The 8,674-nt window shown below is 31.9% G+C and overlaps 1 non-coding gene across 1 annotated transcript; it reads left to right on the forward strand.

Moving 5' to 3' along the window:
* Positions 1 to 2,381: 2,381 nt before the first annotated feature.
* Positions 2,382 to 2,455, forward strand: TRNAN-GUU (transfer RNA asparagine (anticodon GUU)). Its single transcript has one exon. It is a non-coding gene; the product is annotated as a tRNA-Asn (tRNA).
* Positions 2,456 to 8,674: the final 6,219 nt, after the last annotated feature.

An 8,674-nucleotide genomic window follows, 5' to 3' on the forward strand; every position in this document is an offset into this window, starting at 1 on the left:
GTGTCAGTTTATTTTATAATCACTTTTAAAAATCACTTTTTCGAATCTAAACCAACCAACCCCCCCCCTTTTTGTTCTATCGGTAGATTAATTAAACAAGAATCCTTGAGAACGATATTTGAGTCAATTTGTCGTTAAACTACATTTTTGAAAAACTACTCGTTTTGATCCGCGTGCGACAGCGGATCAATGACTATTTGTGTTGTCAGTATTATTTATATGTGATTGTTCTATCACATTTTCACCATTATCAGTATCATCTCTAGGTGGTTGTTATACACCATTGTCAGTATTATCTAACGGTCGTTGTTCTATCATATTTTCACCTATTAAACTTGCTTCTGCGTCCTTTTTATGAACAATAACAAATTTATCAAGACCACCACGTTGAGATTCAATTAGTTTTTAAACTTTTCATTTTTTTTTCAATTTTTCATAACCAGATTCATACTTTCTATTTGACATTTTCTTTCGTATATAATCAAAATAAAAGATTAACTAAATATTAAAGAAATAAAAATAAACTAAACTCTAAAATAAATATAGAAAAGTATAATCGATGAACAGAACGATAGAACCTGAAATTGAAAACAAACATAGATGAAAGACTTTGACGCTCCGTACGCGGGACGTCGAGATATATGCAATTTATAGGTGTTCAGAATCCATACGATGTCAAATTCATAAAGGTTGAGCCGCAAAGACAAAGTTTGATCAATATACAATAGATTTCAAGGGAATGAGAAGAAGAATTTTCTTTATGAACAGAAGATGAGCATATAAAAAAAACATGAAGAATGGAGTCTGGAGAGTGAGAGACGTTACTTAGGGAATTGAGATGGGTTAATAGGGAAAATTTTTTTTGGATAAATAAAATACTTTAAATGACTTTAATTATGATATTGATTAACTTTTAAAAAGATGATATTTATCGACTAATTTTTAAGGAAGAGAGAGATTTCAAATTATTTTATTTTAATCAGTTAAAATTTGTTAATAATTAGTATTAATAAATATTTTGTTTGGGACTTAAAAATATAATTTTATGGGCCTTAGGCTAAATGCCGAATTTGCCTTGTGGCTTGCACGGCCCGAATAGATGTTTAAGGATATATTTAAATATTAAACTAAGGAATTATGAACAAAATGGATAATATGAAATTTTAATTGATGTAAGGATATTTAGGGTATTTCATATTAGTAAGGGAAAAATGGTCTTTTAGAGCTTTTGGAAAAGCATATATGTTTGTTCCTTAGAAAAAAAATCACATTTTATCTTCCACGGGAGTGAAGGATAAATCTATTTTAATGTTTTACTTTGCCGCGTATGTTTGTTGAAGGTGCTATTTGAATTTTTCCATTACGAACATTAAACTAATGTAATAATATGAGAAGTTTTGTTACACTAAATTAATTTAAAAATATTATTCATAAACTATTTGATAAATAAACCTTCTATATATCAACAAAAATAAATAAATATTTCTGGACTACACTTAAGAATTAAAAAATAGTTAAAACTAATATTATTTTAACTTCTTTTTAAGAATTAAAATTTACTAAAAGTTATTTTGTATACTTAAATATTTTAACTTATATTTTATTTATTTTTACCACCATTTCCTTCTGATCGCAGTTGCAGAGAATCAATCTTCTAGCGTAATATATAAGTCATTTAATTTCAATTATATCAATTAAAATTTATTTTGTATTTAATTAATAAAATATGTTATACATGTTATATATATTAAAACATCTTCTCACAAAATATAAATTAGGTTCCTTATAAATTCATATTTTACTAATTCATAATCATCATTCAATGTGACACTAACTAAATCATACATCATAAAACATATTAATTAATCCAAGCATGTAGAATTTCAAGCCAAATGAATATAAAAAACAAATATTTATCATAAACTAATATATTAGAAAATACAAAATATTGATTTTAATCAATCTTTTATAAGTCATTTAATTTCAACTATATCAAATTAAAATTTATTTTATTAATTAAATAAATTATACATTTTATATATTAAAAATACTAAAAAATAACACAAGAAAAATTAAGTTTTATGTATTAAAATAAAAAATGTTTAAAAGGAATTTTCTTTATTAAAATATTTTTTGTTTTGTTTAAAATAAAATTGGAAGAGAAAAATGTTATTATTAGGAGTATAAAGGGATTGTATAAATATTGAATAATGGCCCAAGAAAAGGGATTGAAGTATGTTTGGAGTGAAACATAGGTTATATGTAGGTATGTATAACTATGTCTGAATTAATGTTGTCACCGAAGCATGTGTGTTGGTTTGAGTCTTCAATACGAGTTGAATGTATATAAATACCGACATCAGAGCACACAACACAACGAAGCTGGAATAGCTCAGTTGGTTAGAGCGTGTGGCTGTTAATCACAAGGTCGGAGGTTCAACCCCTCCTTCTAGCGTTTTTTTTTTACCTTTTCTCAATTCATTTTTTACTTCTATAACCCACGCCTCTGCATTATTCATATCTACCCACTCTTCCAACCACATTGAATTTAATACATTTCATAATCACCATTTATTTCTATACATTGCTTCATACACAAATCATTATTACTGCAATACTCTCTATAATATATTTTTATTTCACCAATATTTATGTTTTAACAATTTATAAATATTTTCAAAAATTTTAATTTTGAAATCTGATAAACCAAAACTAAATTATTTAATTTATTCAAAACTAAAAATATACAAAACATTTTAAATGAGTTTTAAATTTTGTAAAAATATCAATAATATTTTTATATAAACTTGCAAATCTAATATCCTATATAGAAATTATATAAAATATTAATAATTTTATCTCATTATTAAAAAAAAATCCCAATAAATCATGAAGAAATGAACAAACTAATTTATCACACATTTCTAAATATTATTTAAAAAGAAATACTAAGTTTGGGAATCAAACTAAAATCCAATCGAAGAAATCACTAACATGTTCAAAGGAGGATTGTTTTGACTTTTTAAATCTTCGATCCCATCATGATTAACTGCTAATTTAGGACAGTCCAGAGTTAGTTTAACATAACATTTTGTTTTTAGAAAGTCTTTAGTTATTAGTTAATTAGGTGGTTATTATTAAATTAATTAGACATTGATTAATTTATATTAATAATAAAATTAATTGGAATTTTATTAATTTAAATTAAATTAATAAAATATTTATTAATTTATGTTGTTAATTAAATTAATTAGATTTTGATTAATTTATAATTTATTTATTTAGATTAGATTAATGACTTAATTATTATTAAGTTAATTAAATTATTATTTTAATTAGTCATAATTATTAAAAGTGAGGATGATATTGTTTGTTTAAGCCTGCTCAAAGTATTCAAGCCCAATTCAATTAGCATTTATCTAAGAAAAGATTTTGAAAATTACTTGACAAAAGTCAAGGTTTATTGAGAAAGTGGTTCAAGTTTAAAAACAAGAAGGTTTTGGAAAAGAGAGAAAATTTTGAAAATTAAAGAAGGAGAGGAAAAGAAGAGACTATCCTAGAGCATAAAGTAAAAGTTAGGGAGGAAATATATAACAAGGAGATAACAAGCTTTATTACATAAGTCAAGCAAGAATTCCCTCCTTTGGATTAAGCCTCAGGCAAGTCAAATAAGCAGAGAATAATCCATGTATCACATGAAACCAAAGTAATCAAGCCAAGTCTTCAAAAGAAACCCAAAGTCAAAGGTATCATATGAATCCCAAGGTCTCAAATCACAAACTCTCAAAGCAAGGATCAAGCTCTTGGTTCTAAGTCCATAACTCCACAACAATGCTAAGGATAGTAACCACAAGTCCATGAATCAAGAGAACCAATTTTTTAGGGGTTTTTCCTTTATTAATATCTTTAAAATAAAAATAAGTCCAAATGGACAAAGGAAAAAGAGCATAAGCATAAACAAAGGTCCAAGTGGACAAAGAGCAAACATGATATGAGATGCTAAAATAAAAGCATAAAGTAAATAACAAGAAATAAAGAGCATAAGATAAATGATATTAAAGTATAGTTAATACAATAAAATGTTTGTAAGTGATGTTAATAATCAAAAATAGAAAGATGATTTGTCAATTTTTAGAGAACACTCAACTATTCACTCACAAGTATGAAAATATGGACCTTTACATCATCATGAGAAGGGCTCCAACTTGGATAAAATCAACAAGTATACCACTAGCTCTCATAGGTGAGAAAGAAACAATATTTTTTCCCACAATACCATGAGGAGTAGGAGACTTAAAATCTCATTTATGAAAATGACTTACTTTCCGGACAATTTTAGCGTTATGTTTAGAAATCGTAATTAGACTTATGTAGAAGTCACAACCATCTGAGGTCAGTTAATAATAATGTTTGTGTTAATACATGCTAGAGAAATGATATATAAATCATTATCCTAAAGTTATGCCACACAAAATGAAAATAGAATGGATCAAGCACAAAAGCTATGAGAGTGGTCCATTCCATCAATCAATATTTCATGATACTTAGGACCAACTTATGCATCAATCCAAGTACCTTAAATGATCCATGATCAACTAGGAGGTAGATTTGAAATGATGAAAGTTCTTCAAGCGCCAATCCACACATCATGAACAAGATAGACACAAGCCATCCAATTGATGAAGAGGAAAAGAAAGAGATGCAGAAGAAGGGGACAAGAGACATCATACGCAAGTTGGATGAGGGACCTGATCAAGTCATCATCAAAATCAATCATTCGTTTTACTGGATTAGGGTTTTCACCCCATCAACACCCATGATCCATTGAGATTGATGAGACCTATGACCAAAACAACCATGATCCAAGGCCAACAGAAGTCAACAAGGGTAAAACAAATACAAAATGCAAGAAAATAAAATAAAATGCATTAAAAATGTTTTTTAAAGTGAATTTTAAAAGGGAAATAAAAGAGAAAATCTATAAAGCCCTTCAAAACACCAAATAAATGGTCTAGAAAATTATGGAAGGTTGAAAATAAAATAAGAAGCATAAAATAAATTTTCAAGAATTTTAAAATGCCTAAAAGTATTTTTAAACCAATTAAAACAAAGGAGAAAAGGGAAAATTCAAGAAAAATAGAAAATCAAGAAAATAAAGTATTGAAAAATAAAAATCAGATATTTTTGGATTTTTTGGATGAAAAATGAATTTATTATGAATTTTAAAAGAAAATGTAATTAAAAATAAAAAAATAAAAAGAAATAAAATCAGAAAAAAAAATAGAGCGTTAGATCTGGACACATTAATTGACGTGGCAGATCCCACAATCCTCAAACTAGGGCGCACGATGGAAATTAGAAAAAATAAAACACGAGATTGAATTCAAAATGGACCAAACATAAGATTTCAAATTGCCAACATGTAAGCAAACTCAGATGACCTAAGATAACTCTGGTCATCTTCCTTGATGATCTGTCACCGGAGCTTCATCATTTTTCAATTTCAGAGCATGAGACTACCACCAATGTGATCGCCTCCTCATCACGAATTCAACCTCATGCTCCAAGTTCATTTATATAAACTGAGCATGGGGAACTTCAGAGAATTTTCAGGAGCAAGCAAGCCACGAAAAATTAAATTAAATGATGAACATGATCAATCAACATCAGATAAGTTAGGGGAAAGCATTAGAGAGTGAAGGTCTACATTTCGGTAACTTGTTTGAGTTTAAATGGTGCTCAGAACTATCTTGTCCAAATGATGATCAGAAGTTGATGACGCTAAATCTGGTCAAGGAACTTCATAAGGTCCCAAAGCTTGGGAATTGTTGCAAACGCTTCAGAGAAGACCGAAGGTGCTAATTGAATCAAGAAATTGGATTGAAACAAGCTAGAAATCAAAACACGATAGCTCAATTTTCTGGAAACTTTTCAGACTGAATTCGGGATTCTTTGGCTCTCCAAATTTTCCAAATGAATGCAATAGCTTCCCCTATCTATAGGGAATTAATTGGGATCCAAATACATGTGGAATGATGCTAAATTCATGCAAAACAAATTTGATCATAATGTGTCGAAAGTGTGACTTGCAATCCATAAAAACTCATCCAAATCGTGTGGTTTAAGAGTTAATTAACTTCTGGAGACTTGATTAAACATGTTTAAGTCCAAAAAGCATGGTAATTTGGCTTGTAATTAAGATTAGTGAAGTTCAAAATTTGGATCATGGTGATTTCTTCAATTCCAAGTCACCATATTTAACTCAATGGGGGCATCTTGGCTTTTTGATCCCACTCTTCTTGTAATTTGTTGACATCATATCAATGATCATAATGCGCCAAGAAAGATTGCATTTGGATGCTTGTGCACAAAGTTGTGACATGTTGAAGTTGACACGAAAAATTGGTAATGTAACTTAGAAAATTCTAAGTCTGAAATGGCTGAAAATGACTTATAATGTCTCAACGAATTCCATGGCCTTCCAAGCGTAAGTTGACTTGATCCTTGAAGTAAACTTGTAGAGGGAATCACAAATGATCTCATTTGTCGATATGGCATCCCTGAAAGAATTATTACTGACAATGGTACTAATTTGAACAACAAGATGATTACTGAACTCTGCACGCAGTTCAAAATAAAACACCATAACTCTTCTCCGTACCGGCCAAAGATGAACGGTGCCGTGGAGGCTGCTAATAAGAATATCAAGAAGATCATACAAAAGATGACGGTGACGTACAAAGACTGGCATGAGATGTTACCGTTTGCTCTTCACGGTTATCGCACTTCAGTACGCACTTCGACAGGAGCAACTCCTTTCTCTTTAGTCTACGGAATGGAAGCCGTTTTACCAGTGGAAGTCCAGATTCCCTCTCTAAGAATCATAAAAGAGGCGGGCTTAGATGAAGATGAATGGATTCAGACTCGAGTCGACCAGATAAACTTGATCGATGAGAAGAGACTTGCGGTTGTGTGTCATGGACAGATATATCAGAAGCGCATGACCCAGGCATTTAACAAAAGGGTCAAGAGACAGGTGTATGTGGATGACATGATAGCCAGATCTCATACTGAGGGAGAGCATCTCGATCATTTATACAAACTGTTCGAGAGGTTGAAGAAATACAAGTTGAGGTTGAACCCGAACAAATGCACCTTTGGAGTAAGATCCGGCAAACTCTTGGGCTTTATTGTCAGTGGTAAAGGGATTGAGGTTGACCCGGCTAAGGTGAGGGCTATTCAAGAAATGCCAGTTCCCCGTACAGATAAAGAGGTCAGAGGTTTCTTGGGACGTTTGAATTATATTGCCCGATTTATCTCCCACTTAACTGCTACCTGCAAACCCCTCTTCAAACTACTGAGGAAAAATCAAGAGATGAGATGGAATGATGAATGTCAAGAAGCTTTCGACAAAATCAAGGAGTATCTTCAAAAACCTCCCATTCTGATGCCACCAGTTAAAGGAAGAGCTTTAATCATGTATTTGATCGTGTTAGAAAATTCAATGGGGTGTGTGTTGGGACAACATGACGAGTCTGGCCGAAAAGAGCATGCCATATACTACCTTAGCAAAAAGTTTACCGACTGTGAAACAAGATACTCACTGCTCGAGAAAACTTGCTGTGCTTTGGCCTGGGCTGCTCGCCGACTAAGACAATACATGTTGAATCATACCACTTTATTGATTTCTAAGATGGATCCTATCAAATACATATTTGAGAAACCTGCCCTCTCCGGAAAAATAGCAAGATGGCAGATGATTTTAACAGAGTATGACATCCAGTATACTACCCAGAAAGCAATCAAAGGAAGCGTGCTAGCCGATCATTTGGCTCATCAAGCGGTGAATGATTACCAATCTATGAATTTTGAGTTCCCGAATGAAGATGTCATGCTTGTTACTGATCAGGAAGAACATGGACCGAATGAAAGACCCGAACTTGGATCCCGATGGACTATGGTTTTCGATGGATCTTCTAATGCATTGGGCAACGGTGTTGGTGTTGTAATTATATCTCCCCGGGGTTGCCATACGCCCTTCACTGCCAGACTATGCTTTGATTGCACCAACAATATGGCTGAGTATGAAGCATGTATTTTGGGACTTAAGGCTGCTATAGACCTGAGAATCAAGTTTTTGAGGGTGTATGGAGACTCGGCCCTAGTAGTCAGTCAGATCAAAGGAGAATGGGACACTAAACATCCGAATCTCATCCCTTATCGAGAGCGGGTGTTAACATTAATCCCATACTTCGAAGAGATTACATTCGAACACATTCCACGAGAAGAGAATCAGTTGGCAGACGCATTGGCTACCATGTCATCTATGTTCAGAGTCAGATGGGGCAGCGAAGCTCCCATGATCACCATTGAACGGTTAGATGAACCAGCGTATTGTTATGAACTTAACGCTGATGGAGTAGAGGAGAAACCTTGGTTCCACGAAGTAAAAAGATATTTGGAAACTCAGGAATACCCTGAAGAGGCATCTATATTGACAGAAAATTTCTGAGGAAGTTCTCCGCTAAATTCTTTTTGAGTAATGGATTGTTATACAAACGTAATCATGATTCGACTTTGCTTCGCTGTGTGGATAAAAAGGAAGCAGAAAAGATTATGGAAGACATACATGATGGTATTTTTGGGACTCATTCTAGTGGGCATACGATGGCCA

Source organism: Lathyrus oleraceus, chromosome 2 (assembly GCF_024323335.1).
Source record: "Lathyrus oleraceus cultivar Zhongwan6 chromosome 2, CAAS_Psat_ZW6_1.0, whole genome shotgun sequence".
NCBI lineage: Eukaryota > Viridiplantae > Streptophyta > Magnoliopsida > Fabales > Fabaceae > Lathyrus > Lathyrus oleraceus.